The following is a 27183-nucleotide window of genomic DNA, read 5'->3' as shown; positions in this document are numbered from 1 at the left end:
CAAAGGGTTGGCACGTTTTATTAAGGAACAGTCACGCCATTTGGTGCGATTTTGCCAGAGATAGTAGCGCCAACGTGCCAGAAAGTGCTATTGGCACGAAAAATCAATCATTAATCGTGCCAATTTCGTAAGACGAATCGATTTTGTTTTCGGCACAGGTATTTCACCGTCGAGTCGCGCCAACCTCCTTCTCTTTGGAAAATCTACAATTTTTTGTAGATCGACCTTGCCCGGTGGTGGAACTTTGAAATTTATGATCTACTCGGTGGCAGCAGATCAGATTTGCTTGGTGGTGGCGCATTAGAGTTCCAGATCTGTTTGGTGGTAGCCAATCAGATTTTCCTGGTGGTGGCGCATTGGAGTTCCTGATCTCTTCGGTGGTAGCAGATTGGATTTTCCCGGTGGTGGTGCATTGGAGTTCCTGATCTACTCAGTGGCAGCAGATCGGATTTGCTCGGTGGTGGTGCATTGGAGTTCCTGATCTGTTCGGTGGCAGCAGATCGAACTTGCCCGGTGGTGGCGCATTGGAGTTCCTGATCTACTCGGTGGCAGCAGATCGGATATGCCAGTGGTGGTGCATTGAAGTTCATGATCTACTCAGCGGCAGCAGATCAGAGTTGCCCGATGGTGGCGCATTAGAGTTCCTAATCTACTCGGTGGCATCAAATCAGATTTTCCTGGTGGTGGCGCATTGGAGTTCCTGATCTGTTCGGTGGGAGTAGATCGGACTTTCCCAGTGGTGGCGCATTGGAGTTCCTGATCTGTTCAGTGGTAGTAGATCGGATTTGCCCAGTGGTGGCGCATTGGAGTTCCTGATCTGTTTGGTGGCAGCAGATCGGACTTGCCCGGTGGTGGCTCATTGAAGACTTATTCATCAGAGGATCATAAATTTTATCAATGCAATATGAATAACAGTGATGAGTACTCTCTTAAGCCAGAAAAGACGTGGTCTATTATCAGGCTAGTAGATTATTTACTCAGAGAGCAGCGGCTGCTGTTTATTTTGATAGGAATCACCATTTCATCGACTTTCTTTATCCTTCAGCCTGGTTTTTAAACTTCTAATGTTAATGAAAGTGGAAGGTTTGTGCCCGAGAAACCTCATCGGGTTGTTTATGAGACACATGTTTCTCATTTTGCTCAGTATCATTCGGGTTCGATGGTGAATTCAGGGGGTAAAGTGCCCCTAGATTTGAACAGAATGTCCCTGCGAGTTGTTGTGATGAGTGGAGTTGGCTTTGTTGGCGGTCATATACTTGACAAGCTCATGGCAAGAGGTGACAGTGTTATTGTTGTCGACAATTTCTTCACAGGAAGGAAGGAGAATGTTTTGCAGCATTTTGGCAATCCGAGGTTTGAACGGATAAGGCATGATGTTGTGGAACCGTTATTGTTGGAGGTTGATCAGATCTATCATTTCGCTTGCCCCGCTTCCCTTGTGCATTACAAACACAATCCTGTGAAGACTATCAAAACTAATGATGTGGGAATCTTGAACATATCCAAACTTGCCAAGCGTGCTGGGGAAAATGTTGAGGTTCAGATTTCTCAAATTTTCAATAGATACGGTTTGCGAATGTGTCGTGATGATGGTCGGGTTGCAAGTAATTTTGTTGCTCAGGCTTTGTGCAAGGAGCCTTTGACAGTCTATGGAAATGGGAAACAGACACGGAGCTTCCAGTTCATTTCTGATCTGCTTGAAGGCCTTATGCGACTTATGGAGGGAAAACATGTTGGTCCTTTCAATCTTGGGAATCCTGGGGAATTTACAATGTTAGAACTAGAACAGGTTGAAGAAGGAAAGGATGACTCTAATAGTGATTGGGACATTCCATTGCTAATGGAAGAGAACAGTGAGGAAGATGAAGAGCAAGAGCAGAAACAAGAAGAAGAAGTAACAGGAAATGTAATCAATAATGCAAGCCCAGAAAAGGCTGAAATAGATAGATTTGAGGTAAGTCCCCTACCAAGGAAATCAAGTAGGAATACTCAATTACCTTCTAAATTGAAAGACTATGCATTAATGTCAAAGTTTTTAAACATTGTAGAACCTGCAAATTATGAGGAAGCAAGTAAATCTGATGCATGGAGGGCTGCAATGTATGAGGAAATAGAATCAATAAACAGAAATCATACTTGGGATTTGGTTGAATTTCCTGAAGGTAAAACCCCCATAGGATGCAAATGGCTGTATAAACCAAAAATAAATGCAGATGGGAGTATAGAGAAACTTAAAGCTAGACTGGTAGAAAAGGGTTACTCACAGCAAGAGGGAATATATTTCGATGATACCTTTGCTCTTGTAGCCAAATTAAACACCATTAGAATGTTAATTTCCTTAGCAACAAAACTCAAATGGCAGCTACACCAGCTAGATGTTAAGTCTGCATTTCTAAATGGTGGCTTGAAGGAAGAAATTTATTTAGTACAACCTGAAGGTTTTGTGAAAAAGGGGCAGGAACATCTTGTGTGTAAATTGAAAAAGGCACTTTATGGTTTAAAACAAGCACCCAGGTTGTGGTATGAGAAAATTGACTCATTTTTTGTACAACATCGCTTTCATAGGAGCTTGAATGATCCAAATTTGTATACCAAGTTTAATAAACAGAGGCAAATTATTTTGATTTCTTTGTATGTAGATGATATGATCATAACAGGGAATGCTAATAATCTGATCAAAGAAATCAGATGTCACAAGTGTATGAGATGGAAAGACTCTGGAAAAACCTTTCTTACTCAAGGGAAGTATGCCGGAAGGTTGCTGGAAAGGCTCAGAATAGAGCAGTGCAGATCAGTAGCAACACCATTACAGAAGAACTTAAAATTGAGCAGTGACGACGGTACTAAAGTGGTGGATGCAACCATGTACAGACAACTAGTTGGCAGTTTGGTATATCTGACTACAACTAGACCAGATTTGACATACTCTGTTAGTGTGTTGAGCCAGTTCATGTCAAAACCACTCAAAAGTCACTGGGTCGCAACAAAAAGGGTGTTGAGGTATCTTAGTGGTACTAGTAATTATGGCATTTTGTACACTGACACTTCTAATGTTATTCTAGTAGGTTTCTCAGATTCTGATTGGGAAGGTAACTTGGATGATCGAAGATCTATCACAGGTTACGCATTCAGCATTGGATCTGGGGTCATAGCATGGAGCAGCAAAAAGCAGAGCACTGTAGCTCTGCTTCATCGAGAGAAACTATAGTCAAAAGAGATATGTGTTGAATATTGTAAAACTTGTGATAAAATGGTTGATATTTTTACTAAGCCTCTTGGGCATGTAAAGCTTGAATTGTTTAGAGGGATGCTAGGAGTTCAGGATAATCCTTTCCCCATTAAGGGGGGGAGTTGAAAATAATTAATATTATTTTGTATTAATGGAGAAATGGTTACACAAGTTGTAACGTATCGCCTTAGTTTAGGATTTGTTCCTAGAGTTTAGGAGTTTGGTTGCAACTTCCTGAGTTCTAGTAATGTACTTACTGATGTAATTGCTCATTTGATTCTGACTACGAATGAAATAAGATCAATTTTATTATGGGTAGATAAAATCAATTAATTAATTCTATTATGTGAAAATATAATTACTTAGAAAATAGTAATTAGTAATGATAGTTCTCATTACGAATGAAATAGGATCAATTTTATTATGCGTAACTAAAATCAATAAATCAAGTTTATTATGTGAAAACACAATTACTTAGAAAAGAGTAATTAGTTATGATAATTCAGTAATCATAATTCTCATTACAAATGATATAAGATCAATTTTATTATGCCTAAGTAAAATCAATTAATTAAGTTTATTATGTGAAAATACAATTACTTAGAAAATAGTAATGAAATAAGATCAATTTTATTATGCGTAAATAAAATCAATTAATTAAGTTTATTACGTGAAAATACAATTACTTAGAAAATAATACTTAGTAATGACATGAATGAGATAAGATCAATTTTATTATGAGTAAGTAAAATCAATTAATTAAGTTTATTATGTGAAAATACGATTACTTAGAAAATACTAATTGGTAATGATCAACGAATGAAATAAGATCAATTTTATTATGGGTAAGTAAAATCAACAACAACCCCATGCTTCAAGGATGGCTGGAAAGGATCGAATTTCTATGGCAACTACATGGCTTCTCCACAATCCAACATATTGGAAGGAACGTGAACAAGGAAGCAGACAGATTATCAAAGAAAGTTTTAAGGGGACCCATTGGCAAATGGTACCTCAAGATCACTTGGGAGCAGAACATTTTTGATATGGGGTACTTTCCATGTGCGGGTTAAAAGTCTCTCTTCCCATTTAACCCTCCTTTATGTAATTTTTTTATATGTCTATAATCTTTTCACTACTGCACATTGTGAGAATGTGATTCAAAAACATGACTGTATATGTTTAGATGATATAGCCTCTTTAGAGATATAAGTGAAATGTCTGTGCGTTATGTTTATCTTTTACATCCTGGGCTTTGAAAGGTGATCAGATCACCATATTTTCTTTATCAAGTGATCTGGTAAGATCATTATCAATCTGTAGATGGTTGATTTTTGTAATGTCATATACATCTTGCCTATAATTTTTGTAGTGTCATACACATTTTGCCTATAATATATCATCATGCTTTTTTCTTACTAAAAAAACAGTAAGATCAATTAATTAAGTTTATTATGTGAAAATACAATTACTTAGAAAATAGTAATTAGTAATGACGAAAGAATGAAATAAGATCAATTTTATTATGCATAAGTAAAATCGACAACAACAACCCCATGTTTCAATTTTATTATGCATAAGTAAAATCAACAACAACAACCCCATGCTTCAAGGATCACTGGAAAGAATCGAATTTCTATGGCATCTACATGGCTTCTCCACAATCTAGCATATTGGAAGGAACGTGAACAAGGAAGCGGACAAATTATCAAAGAAAGGATGAAGGGGATCTATTGGCAAATGGTACCTCGAGAACACTTGCTAGCAGAACATTTTTGATATGGGAGACTTTCCATATGCGGGTTAAAAGTCTCTCTTCCCATTTCAACCTCCTTTTTGTAATTTTGTTATATGTCTATAATCCTTCCACTGATGCACATTGTGAGAATGTGATTCACGACTGTATATGTTTAGATGATATGGCCTTTTTAGAGATATAGGTGAAATGTTTCTTAACTATATTTATCTTTTCCATCCTGGGCTTTGAAAGGTGATCAGATCACCATATTTTCTTTATAAATGATCTGCTAAGATCATTATCAATTTGTAGATGGTTGATTTTTGTAATGTCATATACATTTTTCCTATAATATATCATCATGCTTTTTTATTACTGAAAAAAACAATAAAATCAATTAACTAAGTTTATTATGTGAAAATACAATTACTTAGAAAATAGTAATTAGTAATGATAGTTCTGATTACCAATAAAATAATATCATTTTTATTATGTGTAAGTAAAATCAAATAATTAAGTTTATTATGTGAAAATACAATTATTTAGAAAATAGTAATTAGTAATGACAGTTCTGATTACAAATGAAATAATATCAATTTCATTATGCGTAAGTAAAATCAGTTAATTAAGTTTATTATGTGAAAATACAATTACTTAAAAAATAGTAATTAGAAATGACAATTCTCATTACGAATGAAATAAGATCAATTTTATTATGCGTAAGTAAAATCAATTAATTAAGTTTATTATCTGAAAATACAATTACTTAGAAAATAGTAATTAGTAATGATTATGAATGAAATAAGATCAATTTTATTATGCTTAAGTAAAATCAATTAATTAAGTTTATTATGTGAAAATACAACTACTTAGAAAATAGTAATTAGTAATGACAGTTTTGATTACGAATGAAATAAGATAAATTTTATTATCCGTAAGTAAAATCAATTAATTAATTTTATTATGTGAAAAAACAATTACATAGAAAAAAGTAATTAGTAATGAGAGTTTGATGCAGGATTACCCCCGCACATACCCATATCATGCTTAAAAATGCATAAATACAATTGTCCCATAGTCAAATCTTCAAACTACAAGTGGATAAGGCCCTATATAACGGTTCCTTTTCATCAGAACCCAATCACTCCACCAATGCCTCCTATCGGGAATTGAATCACCCTTTAACCTATAAATAAGACTTTATTAAAGCCTTCTTTTATTCCTTCGTATCGGAACCCTTAAACATCTTTACAACCTTCAATCGGCACTTAATTCCTTTATAACTCAAATACAAAGGAAATCCCCACAAAACATTGTTTCTGCCTTTTGTATGACCTTCGCATAGAACTCGAGGTTGTACCTTATCGCAATCGACCATCGCATTCTCCCCGCCTTACAACATATATGGGTCATCACCCCTCCAACCTCTGATATCCAACTATCGGAGTCGTTAACATAACCTTTGAACCTTAATGGCTGACACTACCCCTTGTTGCAAATACACAGAATATGGGAATACAAAGGAATTCCAGCTCCAGACCATATACAACGGAACTCAAATGTTACATACCTGCATTCATATATGTTGTTGGGTCTAGCTTATCACTGAACTCTCCGTCGTGCCACCGTTTTGATACCCAATCGCCTATAATTGTAAACGTCGATCGCCGATTATTGTTGTCGGCGATATCACACCTTCGCCAATTGCTCCTTTGCATTTCTGACTCCCAATATGCGATTTAAATTGTGACCGTTGATCTGGCCATGATCCAATGGTCCACGATTAATTGCGAATGTTCAGTTCAGTTCTCCAAGACTTGGTTGCGATGCGATCCTTTAATCTGGATCGTCGATCTTCAAGATCTGACGGCTACTATGTATCAACTCTTCAACTCTCTGCTTATCTTTTCACTGTGAATTTACGCTATTTCTTCATTGTTTCTATGGGTTCCGCTTGGTCTCTCGGGGTTTTTAACTGTGCACTCCCTCCCAAGCTTGGAGTTGATCCTTCCATTAGCTTTAGAAAATCCATTAGAATCCTCCTTGACATGTTCCTCTCTATCTATTTGTCGAACTCCACTTCTCTGCGTTCACACACTCCGTCTGCATAAATATAAATATAAATATAAATATATATATATATATATATATATATATATATATATATATATATATATATATATATATATATATATATATATATATATATATATATATATCCTAAGTGCATTCGATCTATCATTCGACACTCAATCACACATTTATACAGTCCTACTCAATTACTGTATATATAAATACAAATGAATAATTACATAATGGAATCTCTGTTCCTCAGGCCTCATTCCTCTTTATAGTGGCCTTTTGTTTACAAATCTGCCCGTAGGCTGAAAACCACTCCAAATATCTAATCTCTCGCAAAACATATACCTATCTAACCTATCCAACCCCTGAACTATACAAGAAAATCACAATTTATACAAAAAAATGGATTCATGAACCAATTCTGGTTCAGAACCAGAAATCTCTCACCCTCTCCTAAAAATTCTCTTCGACTCCACCCTTTTCTAAACAAACACTAAATCAAGCTTTTAGTTTCCTCCTTTTCATATTCAAACCAAATAAATCTAACTATCTGGCCTGATCTCCACAAAGGGAGGATCAATTAGCCACTATACCCTTTTTCTCAAAATAAAATATTCTCACACATTTAAATAAATAAAGTTAACTACACTCTTGCCTTCCAACTCTTTGTTAGTCACAACATGTGATCATCCCATCACATTGTTGACTAGGTCTAAATGCTCTTACATTAGACTCCGAAGGTTGAAATATTTCATGGACTCTTGTTCATGAATCTTTCTACTTCCTAAGTTGTAAACTTCATCAGATTTGATTTCCCAACTTGCTACATGATCCATTTCATCTGCAGGTGTATATACTACCTCCTTTGCTTCTCTTGGGTGCCAAACTTTTTGTTGTGGATGTCTTTTTGCTCTGCATTCATAAGCATCTCCTTTGCATAATGTTTTGGTGCTGATATCCTGTATAAACACCTCCTCAAACAACATAAATCTCTGCTTCTCTATCCGTTGTTGCCTTGTCATCATATCAATCGAATTGATCTCCATCTTCATGTATTTTCTCCTGTCCTGTACCTGACTATTCCTTTTGACTTTTGACTCGATCCCCAACATCCCTAGCATCTCTTGTATATCCTTCCATCTTCCCTTGATTTACTAACTTTGAAAATTCTTTATACTCATCACCTTTGTAGTTTTCATCACCCATCTATCAAATAGCTTAAGTAGAGTCCTTCCTATCTCAAAAGAAGATAGAGCATTGTTTAATACAAGAACATATAACCTTCCAACTACATATTGTTCTCTGGCTACAAATATTTTAATATTGAACTTTGTTCAATTTCCTCCATTTTCCTATCAAACTTAGTTGAAATGATCACTCAATTTTCCAATTGCAACCTCAAGATAAACTCTTGACATTTAAACCCCCTTTGTATTAAGAACAAAATATGTCTTTGAACTGCACGTTCACATCCTCTGCAATCTTCTTTCTCTTCTATAATGACTTGTTTAAGAGCTATGCCAACTCTCCTTCCTTTATTCCAAGCTTCTGAATCAAATCGTCGCTTACTCTCATCTTCTTGTTTCCATAAGGAAAACTCACTTCCTGCAATTCCAAAATTTACACCTTCCTTCTTCTTTACTTGTGAAAACATATCTCCAAGAGTAGTTTGTCCTCCATCCTAAAAGCCACATTCAACAATTAATAACTCAAAATCAGAAAATATATTACATTTCCCATCTCCGTCCTCATTAACTCTGGTCCATAATTTTTCTGATTTGTCATCCTCTTGATGTATATATGACATATCAAACTTGTCATGTTTTCTTCTCTTGAAAAAGTCTTGTTTGTCTTCACTTTGTTCTGAATGTTTTCTAAGTTCTAAATTCTATTCTCCTCCTTTCTCCTTGGCCTTACTTCCTTTCACACTCCTTTTCATTCTTCCTGTTCCTTCCTTACAAATCTGTAAGCCACTAAGTTTTCTTTTCCATTCCTCCTTTGTTTCAATCAAAATATGCCAATCTCTGAGTTTAGAACCTAAAGTTCTATTTGTTTCCATACAAGAAACAAAATCACCATATACCATAGGTTTTCCATTCCACTGTTGAGTCCCTTTCACAACAGTGAAAATTACTGTCAACACCATGAATATCACCTTCCACTGTTCCCCTGGGTTGCTCACTGCATATGCATAGTTCACAAAAGCATCCTTACCTTCATCCTCTAAGATTGCTTGTCTATTTTCAGTTTGTTGTTTACACTCACCTTTACTCTTTTTTCAATTTGTACAAATAACATTGTCTTCAATTTCCAGTTGTGCATCAGTGTCTACCAACCTCTCTTTGAGTTCCTATTTATCCTCTTTTTCTTTCTTCTTCATAACCTTGAATGGATTAACTGTACCTCCTTGGGTTTTTTTCTTTAAAAACCTTGGTTCTATCATCTTCCATAATACACTCTTTAGCAAGAGTTCTCTTCATTAATGATCCATTATATCCTTTCAAGAGAATTTTTTGTCCATTAACTATCAATATAGGTTCATAATTTTTGAATAAAAATTGAAGAGATAATTCCATTGCCTCAAGTGTTTGTACTTCCTCTTCACTCTTTTTCGCTCCTTCCATAAGGTCCTCTTCATACCTCTTTTCTACTTCTCCCTTGGCAATCTGAAATTTCCTTTTGTCTTCAGACTGTCTGCCATCTTTCTTCCAAGTGTTACTGGATTCATCATCTTCATCTTCTTTAGTAGTCTTCAACATTTGTCCATCTCTAGTGTCCTTGAACACATGGTTAATCAAGAATTGTTATATGACATCCATCTCTTCTAACAGTTTCATTTCTTCGGCAAATTGCATAAACATATCTTCTAAAGGTTGTTCATCACCTGCACACATGCACAAATCATTAGTTTCAAAAATACTAGGCTCATTTTTCTTTGATGTTTCAATCATCACATATCTCTGTTGGTTCGAAGTTGTCCAACAGTTCAAAAAATCATCAATGATTCCTTCCTCAATTAGGTAAACCCCTTGCTTGTGTCTACAATAGCTATCTTCCATCTCTAAATCAGTTGCTCTAAGTTCTTCTCTTAATTTGATATACTTTCTCCTCTTTATCTGTTTCTGCAGCAACTTCCACTTTATCTTCTTTCTTTTCATAGCCCAACCATACCTTTGGTTCTCTTCACATTTTTCTAGCAGCACTATCATGTTATCCATAATTATCTTCAGTTATATAATTTCTCTGTCAAATATCTCTTGACTCATCTTCTCTCCTTTGCCTTTTTCCTTGGCATATTCCTTTCTTCTGATGTGGCTTCTCTCTGAACCCCTACTATGACTTGAAATAGTCATTTCCTCGTTATCTCTATGAGCTTCTCACTCACTATGAGTTGTAGTAAGCCTCTGCGACAACAAGTCCTTCCTGCTGTCACTTACCTCACCAATCCCTTCTCTAGACTTAGTCTTTGGCAAGCACTGGTTCTCTATCTCTAGAACCTCTTGAGCATTCTCTTCTGCTCTCTTTAGGCTTGTATCCTCAACTCACCTTCTCTTGAGAAAACTTTAACTATCCGCCCTCTCCAACTTTCAGCTAAAATATTTAGGTTCACTGCCACTAACACAACTCCTCTCTTTCTTTACACAGTCTGCTACTGTGTGTTTCTTCTATCACTTTCTTCCCTTATAAAAACAATTCAAATGAACCACATCAAAATACAACTCATACCTGCTCATCTATTTCTTTCATATTTCACTAGCTAGACAATACACATGCTACTTTACTTTTCGCTGTCTGCATTTCCATCCTTCTTTCAACTGAATTTATGTTCTTGCTGAGTACATATATATTCACTTTTTTTCCTTACAATAGTTTTACTGCAATTTCATTACCTGCATTCACCTACACATACCATTAAAGCTTTAAAACTTACAAGATCCTTTCTGATCCTATCTTCCTCAAATCCCTTTTCCATAGTCTCTCTTGAATGAACCAACTGAAGTCTTCATTGCCTGTAACATTTCAAAACTCTTCTATGCATGAATCCTTGTACTCTATTCTCCCTCTGTGTCAGATCCATTACAATGCCAATGATATATATACTAGGAATAAAATTCAATCCCTCAATCAATCTCCACAGAGCATTAATCTTGCTCTGATACCAAAATGATGCAGGGTTACCCCGCACATACCCACAATATGCTTAAAAATGCATAAATACAATTGTCCTAGGTATTTGACTCTCAAGGAGTCAAATCTTCAAACTACAAGTGGATAAGGCCCTATATAATAGTTCCTTTTCATTGGAACCCAATCACTCCACCAATGCCTCCTATCGGGAGTTGAATCACCCCTTAACCTATAAATAAGACTTTATTAAAGCCTTCTTTTAATTCCTTCCAATCGGAACTGTTAAAACTCTTTACAACCTTCAATTGGCGCTTAATTCCTTTATAACTAAACTACAAAGGAAATCCCCACAAAAACATCATTTTCTCCTTTTGTACGACCTCTGCATAGAACCCGAGGTTGTACCTTATCACAATCGGCCATCGCATTCTCCCCGCCTTACCACATATATGGTTCATCACCCCTCCAACCTCCAATATGTGACTATCAGAGTCATTAACATAACCTTTGAAAGTTAATGGCTCGCACTACCCCTTGCTGCAAATACACGGAATACGAGAATACAAAGGAATTCTCGTTCCAGACCATATACAACAGAACTCAAATGTTATATACCTGCATTCATATATATTGTCGAGTCTAGCTTATCGCTAGACTCTCCGCCATGCCACCCTTTCGACGCTCGATCACTGATAATTCTAAACGTCAATCACTCATTATCGCTGTCGATGATATCACTCCTTTGCATTTCCAACTCCCAATATGTGATTTAAATCCCGACCGTTGATCTTGTCACGATCCAACGGTCCATGATTAATCATGCAAGTTCATTGCAGTTTTCCAAGATTGGTTGCGACGCTATCCTTTAATCTAGACCGTCGATCTTCAAAATCCAACGGTTACTGTGTATCATCTCTTCAACTCTCCGCTTATCTTTTCACTTTGAATTTACACTATTTCTTCATTGCTTCTATGGTTTTTTCTTGGTCTCTTGAGGTTTTTAACTTTGCACTCCCTCCTGAGATTGGATTTGATCCTTCTATTGGCTTCAGACAATCCATTAAAATCCTCCTTGTCACGTTCCTCTCTATGTATTCGTCGAACTCCACTTCTCCGCATTCACGCACTCTGTCTGCATAAATAAATAAATAAATAAATATATATATATATATATATATATATATATATATATATATATATATATATATATATATATATATATATATATATATATATATATATATATATATATATATATATATATATATATGCAATCCTATGATACATTCGATCTATCATTCGACATTTAATCACACATTTATACAATCCTACTCAATTACTATATATATAAATACAAATGAATAATTACAAAATCGAATCTCTGTTCGTCGGGACTAATTCCTCTTTAGAGTGGCCTTTTGTTTGCAAATCTTCTTGTAGGCTAAAAACTACTGCAAATATCTAATCTCTCTCAAAACATCTACCTATCTAACCTATCCAACCCGTGAATTATACAAGAAAATCACAATTTATACAACGAAATGGATTCATGAACCAATTATGGTTCAGAACCAGAAATCTCTCACCCTCTCCTAAAAAGTCTCTTCAACTCCACCCTTTTCTAAGAAAACACTAAATCAAGCTTTTAGTTTCCTCCTTTTCCTATTCAAACCAAATAAATCTAACTATCTGGCCTGATCTCCACACAGGGAGGATCAATGAGCCACTATACCGTTTTTCTCAAAATAAAACATTCTCACACATTTAAATAAATAAAGTTAACTAAAATCTTGCCTTCCAACTCTTTGTTAGTCACAACATGTGATCATCCCATCACATTGCTCACTAAGTCTAAATGCTCCTACATCAGAGTTATGATTATGAATGAAATAAGATCAATTTTATTATGCTTAAGTAAAATCAATTAATTAAGTTTCTTATGTGAAAATACAATTACTTAGAAAATAATAATTAGTAATGACAGTTCTGATTATGAATGAAATAAGATCAATTTTATTATGTGTAACTAAAACCAATTAATTAAGTTTATTATGTAAAAATACAGTTACTTAGAAAATAGTAATTAGTAATGAAAGTTCTGATTACCAATGAAATAAGATCAATTTTATTATGCGTAACTAAAATCAATTAATTAAATTTATTATGTGAAAATACAATTACTTAAAAAATAGTAATTAGTAATGATAGTTTTGATTACGAATGAAATAAGATCAATTAAATCAATTAATTAATTTTATTATGTGAAAATACAATTACTTAGAAAATAGTAATTAGTAAAGATATTTCTGATTACAAATGAAATAAGATCAATTTTATTCTGCATAAGTAAAATCAATTAATTAATTTATTATGTGAAAATACAATTAATTAGAAAATAGTAATTAGTAATGAGAGTACAAATGAAATAAGATCAATTTTATTATCCCTAACTAAGATCAATAAATTAAGTTTATTATGTGAAAACACAGTTACTTAGAAAATAGTAATTAGTAATGACACTTCTAAAATAAGAGCAATTTTATTATGCGTAAGTAAAATCAATTAATTAAGTTTATTATGTGAAAATACAATTACTTAGAAAATAGTAATTAGTAATGACAATTCTGGTTACAAATGAAAGAAGACCGTTTTTATTATGAGTAAGTAAAATCAATTAATTAAGTTTATTATGTGAAAATACAATTACTTTGAAAATAGTAATTAGTAATGACATTTCTCATTACAAATGAAATAAGATCGATTTTATTATGAGTAAGTAAAATCAATTAATTAAGTTTATTATGTGAAAATACAATTACCTAGAAAATAGTAATCAGTAATGACACATGAAAGGAATAAGATCAATATTATGCCGAAGTAAAATTAACAACAACAACCCTATGCTTCAAGGATGGTTGGAAAGGATCGAATTTCTATGGCAACTACATGGCTACGCCACAATCCATGATATTGGAAGGAACATGAACAAGGAAGCAGAGAGATTATCAATGAAAGGATTAAGGGGATCGATTGGAAAATGGTACCTGGAGATCACTTGGAAACAGAACATTTTTGATAGGGGAGACTTTCCATATTCGGGTTAAAAGTCTCCCTTCTTGTTTCACCCTCCTTTTTGTAATTTTGTTATATGTCTATAATCTTTTCACTGTTGCACATTGTGAGAATTTGATTCACACACATGACTGTATATGTTTAGATGATATAGCCTCTTTAGAGATATAAGTGAAATGTCTCTGAATATTTATCTTTTCTATCCTGGGCTTTGGAAGGTGATATCACCATATTTTCTTTATCAAGTGATCTGCTAAGATCATTATCAATCTGTAAATGGTTGATATTTGTACTATCATATACATTTTGCCTATAATATGACATTTTGCCTATAATATATCATCCTGTTTTTTTCTTACTAAAAAAAGAAGTAGAATCAATTAATTAAGTTTATTATGTGAAAATACAATTACTTAAAAAATAGTAATTAGTAATGACAGTTCTGATTACGAATGAAATAAGATCAATTTTATTATGCCTAAGTAAAATCAATTAATTAAGTTTATTATGTGAAAATAATTAGTAATGGCGTCGTGATTACAAATGAAAGAAGATCAATTTTATTGTGCATAAATTAAATCAATTAATTAAGTTTATTATGTGAACAAACAATTACTTAGAAAATAGTAATAAGTAATGACAGTTATAATTACGAATGAAATAAGATCAATTTTATTATGCGTAAGTAAAATCAATTAATTAAGTTTATAATGTGAAAATAGAATTACTTGGAAAATAGTAATTAGTAATGAGAGTTTTCATTAGGAATGAAATAAGATCAATTGTATTATGCCTAATAAAATCAATTAATTAAGTTTATTATGTGAAAATACAATTACTTAGAAAATAGTAATTAGAAATGACACTTGTGATGATGAATGAAATAACATCAATCTTATTATGCGTAACTAAAATCTGTTAATTAAGCTTATTATGTAAGATCAATTTTATTATGAGTAAGTGAAATCAATTAATTAAGTTTATTATGTAAAAATACAATTACTTAGAAAATAATAATTAGTAATAACAAATGAATGAAATAAGATCAATTTTATTATGCCTAAATAAAATCAACAACAAGAACCTCATGCTTCAAGGATGGCTGGAAAAGATGAAATTTCTATCCCAACTACATGGCTGCTCCACAATCCACCATGTTAGGACCTGCGGTTCTGCCCGAAGTGCGACCGCGTTCGAACGAAGGACAAGCGGTTGGAAACCTGAACGAACAAAGTAAGTGCGATCTCAAGCCTAGCGTGCGAAGAAGTTATGAGTGCGTAGAAGGTTGAGTGATGGTTTTATATATATGGGAGCATGGTTGATTACCCACGAGGCCGACCCATACTTGGAAGCAAAGTCGACGAAGTATTTGCGATGAGTAGGGGTGTGTTATAGCGTGGAGGACGAGTCGGCCGGGTAGACCAACTCGCCCTGCCACTCGTATAAGTTAGTGAAGCGAGGAGCTCATTCGGCATCACATCTTTGACTTCGAATGAGAAGGAAAAGGCACAGTTCAAGAGGTACAAGTGGGAGTTTGGGAGTGCAGCTCTATGCAACCAAGCTTGGGCAAAGGCACACCATGTATCAAGTGAAGGTGTTGAGCGAGGAGTGCCCGCAAGTCGAAGAGTAGGGCGTGCACGGGCATGGGCACTCGGTTGTGCAAAGGAGTGCCCGACGGTTGAATGAAGGCGTGTGCACCTGGTTTGTGTGATGACTTGGCATGGGTTCTTGGGTAGCTCGGGTGAGCACCCGCCCATCGTGTGAAGGAAAACGCGAAGGTGGAGAAGGGGACTTGTGTGGGGTCACCTGCCCACTGTACGGAGGTAAACGAAGTGTGTCTTGGTGACTTGGTGGAGTCACCCACCGTCGTGCACGAATACAGGGTTCGGTTGTCAAGTGTGGAAGGCAGCTCGTGTGAGGGAGCGCCCACCCACCTTAGGCAAGGAAATCTTGGTTGTCACACGGAGGTGTGACAAGGTTGTAAAATTGGCAAAGTATGAAACTTAGTGTTTCCAAGTATACTTGCAAAGCTTTGTAGCTTTGTAAAGTTGTATAATATATATTTCTGACAGACTCATTGTTCAGGGAGTTGCCCCTCCCTTTATACCGTGCAATTGTGTTCTTCGTTTATAATTGCTAATGATAATGAATGTGTATGGGTGTTCATTAGTATAAAGGAAACATTAATAATACTTGGTTGCAAAACACAAACTAAGTAGGATAAGTGGTTAGGTGTAGTCCACGAACATAAGTATTACTGAAAAGAAAGTATTCGGTGGTGCCGCACCTTGCTTAGCGTGGTTGAAAGACTATTGCCGTCTTCGGTGTCATGACAGTTGGTATCAGAGCTCGGTTGGAGCTGGTCTTAGAGAAAGGTCACTCGTGATGAAGTGCAGGTGATATTGAAGTTGATTCAGGGTTGAAGAAGCTTGACAGTTGATGACAGTGGAAGCAGGTACTTGCAGGTGAAGGAAGCTATTTCACATACAAGTGGAACAAGAGTTGGTTCATGGTTGCAGGCAAGTTGGTGAAGCTGTTGGATGGTGGAAACTAGATCACAAAGAAGAAGGAAGTTGTTAGTACTGGCAGCTGAATCTCAGGTTGGGTCTAGTCACCATGCGAAGGATGCTACTATGGCATTCATTGAAAAAGTGTTGGAAAAGATGGAGGACTTAGAGGCTTTCTGAACTAAGAAGATGGACTTGGTCGAGAAAGATCAAGAGGCCAATTCGAAGATGAGTGAAGAGCTCGATGAACTCCGGACTCAACACGAGTACACTGATCTTATGTGTACACAACTTGAAGTAAGGGTCAAGGAGATTGAAGAGGAAAGTGACCGAGGCTTGGCAGAGATCGTGGAATTGCAGAAATATCTTGACGAAGCCAAAGATGAGATCGCGGTGTTGAAGAAGGCCGTGAGGCATAACTCAGGTGGAGGAGTGCCTCATGTGAAAGTCAAGGAACTAGAATCTTTTGATGGTAGAAGGAGTGCAAAGACTCTTGGAAACTTTCTATGGGACATGGAGCAATACTTGGAATGATTAGGTCTATCTGATGATGAGACGAAGGTGAAGGTAGCTGCTCAGTTCTTAACAAAGGATGCTAAGATGTGGTGGCGAAGGAGGATGGATCAGATTTCCAATGGCAGTGCTGGTGACATTACTTTGTGGGATGAGATGAAGAAAGCTTTGCAGACCCATTTCAGTCCTCAAGATGAAACATGGGAAGCAAGGATGAAGATTAAGTTCATAAAGCAGACAGGGAACCTACAGACATATCAGCAGGAGTTTGCAAGTGCAGTTCTGGAACTTCCTGACATGGCGGAGAGGGACAAGGTGTTCAACTTCATTATTGGATTGAAGCCTTGGGCATTCAATGAAGTCAAGAGGCAGTAGATTAAAACACTTGAGGACGCTTTTGCTGCTGTGGACAGGTTGGTTGAGCATTATGATGAGACTTCTGATGATAGGAAGAAGAAGTCTGATAAGTCGAAAGAAAAGAGGAAGGATGATGCTTCGAAATCAAATGATAAATCGAAGATGAAGAAAGCCTTGAAGTGTTGGATATGTGCTGAACCACATACAGCGAAGAATTTTCCTTCTAGACCGAAAGTGGCTGTGATTGCACAATCTAATACGAACAATGAAGAATCTTCTGTGGGGATGATGCAAATACTTGGTGGTGCTGCTGCTACAGTGGTGATCTCTCGGAGAGATCCTGAGAGGAACAGTTTGGAGTATGTTCGGATGAAGGTTAGGAGTGCTGATATACTCACTATGGTGGATAGTGGGGCTACTCACAACTTCATGAGTGAAGATACTACGAGAAGGATTGGGCTAAAATTTGTACTGGTAAAGGCACAGATGAAGACAATGAATTCTCCTCGTGATTGTGTTCTTGGCGTAGCTGAAAAAGTGGACACAACACTAGGTGAGTGGATAGGGAAAGGCGACTTCACTATAGTGCGGATTGATGACTAAGTTGTGCTAGGAATGGAATTCTTGAAACAATTTGATGCTATGATTGTTCCACATTTGAAGAAGCTGTACATTTATTATGGAAGGGAAGATGTACCCATTGGTGTTCCAACCATTGGAGTGACAAAACCTGATTGTAAGTTAGCAGTGATGCAAATGGACGATGAGAGGCAGATGGAAGATATGAGTAAGAAGTTGTCTATGGTTGAGACAAAGCTTACCAACAGTCATTGATCATCAGGACACTTTCTGATAGTATCTTGGATTTGTCAAGAAGGCTAGAAGTGGTGGAGGATGATGATGATGAGGAGGAGGAATATGTGAGGCCGAATGTCCCGGAGGAGGATTGGGTCACTTATCTACAGAGGATGGAGATAGAAAATCCTGACAGATGGATTGAGATGATTAGTGAGGGTGAGCCTTCAGGCTCTACTCCCTCCACATCTTCTTAGATGACATAGAAGATGGGATCATTGTTAGCTGCTCATGGAAGTGAGTCCTTAAAACAGGTTGAGCAGGTATGGTAGATGGTGCAGCGATGGTTTGGCATCAAGCATCATGACATGTTGCATATGGGATGGAGTTTCCATGGACCTGAGCATGGGTGAGATTCTTGGTGAGTCTAGGATGTGGCAGAATCCGAGATAGACTGGTGAAGGCATAAGGATGTTCACTCTCATGGCTTGAGCATGATAGTTGGATTAGCTACCCAACTAGTTCAAACATGGGGTCCGGAAGTGCATGGAGAGATATTGGCATCAGGTAGAGAAGGAGGACAGTTCACAGGATGGGATGACACATGATGGAAATGGCAGTTCTACATATGTTGCAGGGATGTTTGCAGTATGTGGAAGAGTTGACATCATGGACCGAGGACGAGACATATATTGATGTTGATCTTGGTGGATGACTACCAGTATGGTATGTTGTCTAGGACGATAACGACTTCAGGTGGAGGAGGATGTTAGGACCTTTGGTTTCGCCCGAAGTGCAACCGTGTTCGAACGAAGGACAAGCGTTGGAAACTTGAATGAATGAAGGAAGTGCAAGCTCAAGCCTAGCGTGCAAAGAAGTTATGAGTGCGTAGAAGGTTAATCGATGGTTTTATATGCATGGTAGCATGGTTGATTACCCATGGGGCTGACCCATACTTGGAAGCAAAGCTGACGAAGTATTTACGATGAGTAGGGGTGTGTTATAGCGTGGAGGATGAGTCGACCGGGTAGACCAACTCGCCCTGCCACTCGTATAAGTTAGTGAAGCGAGGAGCTCATTTGGCATCACATCTTCGACTTCGAACAAGAAGGAAAAGGCACAATTCAAGAGGTACAAGTGCAAGTTTGGGAGTGCAACTCTATGCGCCCAAGCTTGGGTGAAGGCACATGGTGATCGCATGGTGTATTGGGTGAAGGCATTGGGCAAGGAATGCCCGCCGGTCGAAGAGTAGGGCGTGCACGGGTGTGGGAGCCCGGTTTGTGCGACAACTTGGCACGGGTTTTTGGGCAGTGCGGGTGAGCGCCCACCTGTCGTGTGAAGGAAAACGCGAAGGTGGAGAAGGGGACTTGTGTGAGGTCACCTGCCCATCGTACGGAGGTAAACGAAGGGTGTATTGGTGACTTGGTGGAGTCACCCGCCCATTGTGCACGAAGGCAAGGTTCGGTTGTGAAGTGTGGAAGGCAGCTCGTGTGAGGGCCCGCCCACCCGCCTTGGGCAAGGAAAATCTTGGTTGTCGCACAGAGGTGTGACAAGGTTGTAAAATTGGCTAATTATGAAACTTGGTGTTTCCAAGTATACTTTTAAAGCTTTGTAACTTCGTAAAGTTGTATAATATATATTTCGGGCAGACTCAATGTTCAGGGAGTTGCCCCTCCCTTTATACTGTGCAATTGTGTTCTTTGTTTATAATTGCTGATGATAATGAATGTGTATGGGTGTTCATTGGTATAAAGGAAACATTAATAATACTTGGTTGCGAAATACAAACTAAGTAGGATAAGTGGTTAGGCGTAGTCCACGAACATAAGTATTGGTGAAAAGAAAGTGTTCGGTGGTGCCGCACCTCGCCTTGCGCGGTTGAAAGACTACCGTCGTCTATGGTGTCGTGACACATCATATTGGGAGGAACCTAGCTACTACACAATCCATCATATTGGAAGGAACTTGAACAAGGAAGCTGACAGATTCGATTGGAAAATGGTACCTGGAGATCACTTGGGAGCAGAACATTTTTTATATGGGGGACTTTCCATATCCGGGTTAAAAGTCTCTCTTCCTATTTCACCCTTCTTTTTGTAATTTTGTTATATGTCTATAATCTTTTCACTGTTACACATTGTGAGAATGTGATTCACAGACATGACTGTATATGTTTATATGATATAACCTCTTTAGAGATATAAGCGAAATGTCTCTGAACTGTATTTATCTTTTCTATCCAAAGGTGATGAGATCACCATATTTTCTTTATCAAGTGATCTGCTAGAATTATTATCAATCTGTAGATGGTTGATTTTTGTACTGTCATATAAATTTTGCCTATAATATATCATCATGCTTTTTTCTTACTAAAAAAAGAGAGTAAAATCAATTAATTAAGTTTATTATGTGAAAATACAACTACTTAGAAAAAAATAATTAGTAATGACAATTCTGATTACGAATGAAATAATATCAATTTTATTATGCGTAAATAAAATCAATTAATTAAGATTATTACGTGAAAATACAATTATTTAGAAAATATTAATTATTAATGATAGTTCTGATTACGAATGAAATAAGATCAATTTTATTATGCCTAACTCAAATCAATAAATTAAGTTTATTATGTGAAAATACAATTACTTAGAAAACAGTAATTATTAATGACAGTTCTGAAATAAGACCAATTTTATTATGCATAAGTAAAAGCAATTAATTAAGTTTATTATGGGAAAATACAATTACTTAGGAAACAGTAATTAGTAATGACAATTCTGATTACGAATGAAATAAGACCAATTTTATTATGCGTAAGTAAAATTAGATAAAATGTGAACAGAATTGAAAAGAAAGAGATGTAGCTCTCAGGTGTGGCCTGCACCTGGTGACTACACTCACAAAACAGAGAGATCACTCTCGTACACTCTATTATTCATCAATGAAAGATTACATCATTAAATACAATACTAGCAATTAGGAAGTTGCACCCAAACCCCTAAACTCTAGGAACTAATCCTAAACTAGGGAGAACGTTACAACAATGTAACCATTTTCTCCATTAATACAAAATAATATTAATTATTTTTAACTTCCCCCCTTAATGGAGAAAGGGTTCTCCTGGACTCCTAGCATCTTTCTAAACAATTCAAATTTCACTCGTGCAAGAGGCTTTGTAAAAATATCAGCCACATTGTCACAAGTTTTACAATATTCAACAACAATTTCTTTTGACTATATTTTCTCTCTAACAAAATGGAACTGAGTGTCTATATGTTTGGTGTTTTTGTGAAACACTGGATTGTATTCTAATTCAATGGTGCTCTGGTTGTCGCTTTTGATGGAAGTGGGATTCTTCTGTTCTTTTCCTGCATCTTTGAGAAGCCTTCTCAACCAGATCGCTTCACACGTTGCAGCACACAATGCTTGATACTCAGCTTCACATGAAGACAAGGCTATAGTACTATGCTTCTTGCTGCTCCAAGTTATGACCCCAGAACCTATGTTGAATGCCTAACCTGTGATGAACCTCCGATCATCCAGGTTACCTGCCCAGTCTGAGTCTGAAAAACCTGCTAGAGTAACATCAGATACATCAGTCTATAAAATACCATAATTAGCAGTACCAAAAAGATACCTCAACGCGCTCTTTGCTTCTACCCAGTGACTTTCAAGTGGTTTCAACATGAATTGGCTCAACACACTAACAGAGTATGCCAAGTCAGGTTTGGTTGTTGTAAGATATATCAAGCTGGCAACCAGCTGTCTGTACATTGTAGCATCAACCTCCTTAGTGCCATCATCACTGCTCAATTTCAGATTCTGCTGCAAAGGTGTCGCTGCTGATCTACACTAATCCATACCAAACTTTTCCAACAGATTTCTGGCATACTTCCCTTGGGTAAGAAAAGTTTGCCCAGTATCTCTGCATACTTCTAATCCCAGACAATAGTGAAGGCTTTCGAGATCTTTCATCTCAAAAACTTGTGCCAGAAGCCTTTTGATTCCTCTGATTAAATCATCTGCATTTCCTGTTATAATCATGTAATCCACATACAAAGAAATCAAAATAATCTACCCCTAATTATTGTACTTGGTATACAAATTTGGGTCATTTAAACTTCTATGGAAACCATGCTCTACAAAGAAAGAATCAACCTTTTCATACCAAGACATGGGTGCTTGCTTTAAACCATATAAAGCCTTTTTCAATCTGCAAACAAAATGTTCCTGCCCCTGCTTTACAAATCCTTCTGGCTGTACTAAGTAAATTTCCTCTTTTAAATCACCATTTAAAAATGCAGATTTAACATCAAGCTGGTGTAATTCCCAATTACATTTAGTAGCTAAACCAATAAGAATTCTTATTGTATTTAACTTTGCTACAGGTGCAAAAGTATCATCAAAATCTATACCTTCCTGCTGTGAATATCCTTTTGCAACCAGCCTAGCTTTTAACTTCTCTATACTTCCTTCTGCATTCATTTTTGGTTTAAACAACCATTTACATCCTATGGGTGTTTTATACTTAGCCAGCTCAACTAAATCCCAAGTATCATTTCTAAGAATTGATTCCATCTCTTCATTCATTGCAGCTCTCCATTCCTTAAATTGACTAGCTTCTTTGTAATTAGAGGGTTCTACAATGTTCAAAACCTTTGACATCAAAGCATAGTTTCCCAATTTTAATGGTAATTGAGTCTTCCTACCTGACCTCCTTGGTAGGGGACTTACCTCAAATTTGTTTTCTTCTGCTATAACTGGGCTTGCATTATCACCTTCTTGATGTTCTCCTTTTTGCTCTTCTTTCTGCTCCTGCTCTCTTTCATCCTCGCTGCTTTCCTCCAACAACAATGGAATGTGCCAATCATCACCAATGTCATCTTTCCCCTCCTGTACATGTTCATGAAACACTACATCCCTACTTGCAAATGTCTTACGAGACTCAGGATTGAATAATTTATATGCTTTAAATTTTGTGCCATAACCAACAAAGATGCATTTAACTGCTTTAGCGTCTAATTTCTTCCCATCAGCTTTGGGTATATGGGCAAATGCTTTTGACCCAAATACTCTTAGATGGTTTACTACTGGTTTAAATCCATATAGAGCTTCAAAAGGGGTTTTGAAGCCAAGATACCTGGTAGGACTTCTGTTCTTCAAATATACAGCAGTGTTGATAGCCTCTTCCCAAAAACTATTAGACAGACCCTTACCTTGTAGCATACTCCTTGCGCACTCCACCAAGGTTCTGTTTTTGTGCTCTGCAACTCCATTCTGTTGTGGTGTGTGTGGCACTGTATACTGCTAAACAATCCCATGAGATTTGCAGAATTTCATGAATTCCTTTAGCTTGTATTCTCCCCCTTGATCAGATCGGATAATTTTTATACTCTTACCAAACTGCTTTTCCACCAAGGTTTTAAATTCTATAAAGCATTGGAGAGTCTGACTTTTCTTGTTCAAAAAATAAACCCATGAATATCCAGTGTAGTCATCAGTAAATAACAAAAAATAGTATGGTCCTCCTAGCGACCTTGTCTGCATAGGTCTGCATACATCAGTGTGCACTAGTTCTAAAATGTCTGTTTCCTTTCTCCTATCATGCACAGGAAACTGTTCTCTATGCATTTTTCCTAAGGCACAACCATCACAATTTAACTGAATATTACGAAAGATAGGGAGTCCCTTGACCATACCTTTCTTCTGTAATAACATAAGGTCCTGCAAATTCAAATGACCGAACCTCTGATGCCAGAGTTGTTCGGCTGTCAATCTTCCTGAAACCATGGCTTGCTTTGGTATACTTTTTTGCATCCAGTCTGTATATGCTTCCAACTCGCATGCCTGTTAAAACTATTTCATTCCTGCAATCCTTTATCACACAATGAGTCTTGAAGAACTCGACTTGCATATCTTGATCAGCCATCATGGATACAGATATCAGATTTTTCTTAATTCCAGGTACATATAAAACATTTGTAAGGTGACTATTTTTTCCATTTTGTAACTTAATTGAAATCACCCCATGACCTTTAATCTCGTATCCACTATCATCTCCTAGATATATTTTTGATCCATTTATACTTTCTTCAAGACTATCAAAAAACTCCTTTTTACCTGTCATGTGAGAGGATGCTTCAGAGTCGACATACCAAATGTCATCTTCATTAGATGCTGAAAGGGCACAGTCGACTGTGAACAGTCGAAATTCATGACTCAAGTCTTCTTCTTCAACAAAGTATCCTCTATGCTTTTCATTTGCCTGCCTCCTCTTTGCATCATCAGCTTGCTTCTTATAACATTCACTCTGTATATGACCCTTCTTTCCACAAGAATAACATTTCTTTTCAGAATGATTTTCAAGCATACCTTTATGAGAATGCAGATTCTTATGTGATATTCCTCCTTTCTGCTTTGATTGCTGCTATGACTGCTTTCCTTTGGATGATCGTCGTTTCGCCATCAATGCAAGATCATCACTCTGGGGGTTCAATTTCTGCCACCGCTCCTCCTCTTGCTGCAAGATCCCAGTGAGATCATCAAATGTGGGTGCTTTCTCCCTGGCCAACACTCCAGTGATGAACGTTTGAAAATCATCTCAGATCCCGTTCATTGTGATTGCAACAAGATCTTCATCAGACACCGCCACTCCGATGGCCCCCAATCCGTCCTTCACATCTTTAATTCGTGCAAAAAATGCAGTAGCAGTCTCCCTTTCGTCCATCCTCATTGAAAATAGTTTGCTTCTAAGTGCCAAGACTCGGCTTGTATTTTGGGTCTCATACAGACTTTTGATTTTCGTCCAGATGTCCGCGGACGTTTTATAGTTTCTGATGTGTGCAATAACATTGTCCTTCACAGACATCTTCAACAAGACTTTGGCCTCGTTCTCTCGTTTTTCCCAATCTTGCTCTTGTGGCCCTCCATTCGGCTTCTGCTCATCGCCTGTAACTATGGACCAAGCATTCGCACCCTCGAGCAAGGTTTGGGTCTTAAACTTCCAATTCGTGAAGTTAGATCCATTGGGTTTACCAGAATCGTTAAGGTAAGATTCCATCTTATTACCCATTCTGAATCTACCCAACAACAAAAAAAACATTACCTGTCAGATCGATCTGTCACCTCTACCACCGATCTACAGTGTCTGGCAATCCCGCTCCAATGAGCAAATTCGACGTTTCCAATACAGCCGAAGAATTGATCTGATCAAAATTGATTCGATCTGCCTCTCCCGGATAGATCTGCAACTTCGCCGATCTGCACCCCTTGCAAACCGCCAAATGAAGTTGAGGCTTCCCGCAGATCCCCTTGAAGGAAGATTGGCACGTCCTCAATCAGCGTTTTCCTGAGCGAAAAATCCCCTTTGTGTCAGCGCTTTCCCGAGCGAAAAATTCGCGCCAATTAAAAATCGGTTAGAGTAATTTTGCTGGCGCGATTAATCCGTAAAATTCCGCGCCAATTGGATGTTCTGGCGCTCTGGCGCGATTAATCCCAAAAAATCTGTGCCAATTCCCCTTCTGGTGCTTCTGTCAGCGTGAAAAGCTCACCAATACCCTTTCCACTCAGAAAAAAAAAATATCCGAGTCCGAGCCAGGTGTTCTGCAGTCCACCTGCTCAATTGAGCACAGAGCTCTTGTGTACACATGGCCACAAAGGCACTTCAAGCCACACAAGCAATTCTACCACATAGGTAAGCTAGCTACAAAGGCACTTCAGCCACAAGGTGACAAAAGATTAAGCTCACCCAGTCTGAGCTCTGATACCAAGATAAAATGTGAACAGAATTGAAAAGAAAGAGATGTAGCTCTCAGGTGTGGCCTGCACCTGGAGACTACACTCACAAAACAGAGAGATCACTCTCGTACACTCTATTATTCATCAATGAAAGATTACATCATTAAATACAATACTAGGAATTAGGAAGTTGCACCCAAACCCCTAAACTTTAGGAACTAATCCTAAACTAGGGAGAACGTTACAACAATGTAACCATTTTCTCCATTAATACAAAATAATATTAATTATTTTTAACTAAATCAATTAATTAAGTTTATTATGGGAAAATACAATTACTTAGAAAATAGTAATTAGTAATGACATTTCTGATTATGAATGAAATAAGGTCAATTTTATAATGAGTAAGTAAAATCAATTAATTAAGTTTATTATGTGAAAATACAATTACTAAGAAAATAGTAATTAGTAATGACAGGCAAATGGAATAAGATCAATACTATGCCTAAGTAAAATCAACAACATAAACTCCATGCTTCAAGGATGGCTAGAAAGGATCAAATTTCTATGGCAACTACATCGCTACTCCGCAATCCAGCATATTGGAAGGAACCTGAATAAGGAATTGGAGAGATTATCAAAGAAAGGATTAAGGGGATCGATTGGAAAATGGTACCTAGACATCACTTGGGAGAAAAATATTTTTGATAGGTGAGACTTTCCATATCCAGGTTAAAAGTCTCTTTGCCTGTTTCGCCCTCCTTTTTGTAATTTTGTTATATGTCTATAATATTTTTAGTGTTGCACATTCTGAGAATGTGATTCACACACATGCCTGTATATGTTTAGATGATATAGCCTCTTTAGAGATATAAGTCAAATGTCTTTGAACTGTATTTATATTTTCTATTGTGGCCTTTGGAAGGTGATATCACCATATTTTCTTTATCAAGTGATTTGCTAAGATCATTATCAATTTGTAGATGGTTGATATTTGTACTTTCATATAAATTTTGCCTATA

General features: G+C 36.9%; 1 pseudogene; it reads left to right on the top strand.

The window, feature by feature from the left end:
• The first annotated feature begins 1159 nt into the window (after positions 1–1159).
• On the top strand, positions 1160–24961 carry LOC149180627 (UDP-glucuronic acid decarboxylase 2 pseudogene; annotated as a pseudogene).
• The last annotated feature ends 2222 nt before the right edge of the window (positions 24962–27183 follow it).

The sequence above is a fragment of the Pinus tabuliformis genome, chromosome 3_2 (genome assembly GCF_031772625.1).
Source record: "Pinus tabuliformis cultivar Carrire ecotype Pingquan chromosome 3_2, CPIR1, whole genome shotgun sequence".
In the NCBI taxonomy this organism is placed as follows: domain Eukaryota; kingdom Viridiplantae; phylum Streptophyta; class Pinopsida; order Pinales; family Pinaceae; genus Pinus; species Pinus tabuliformis.
Note: the sequence above shows the minus strand (reverse complement) of the source record. Positions and strands in the feature narration are given on the sequence as shown.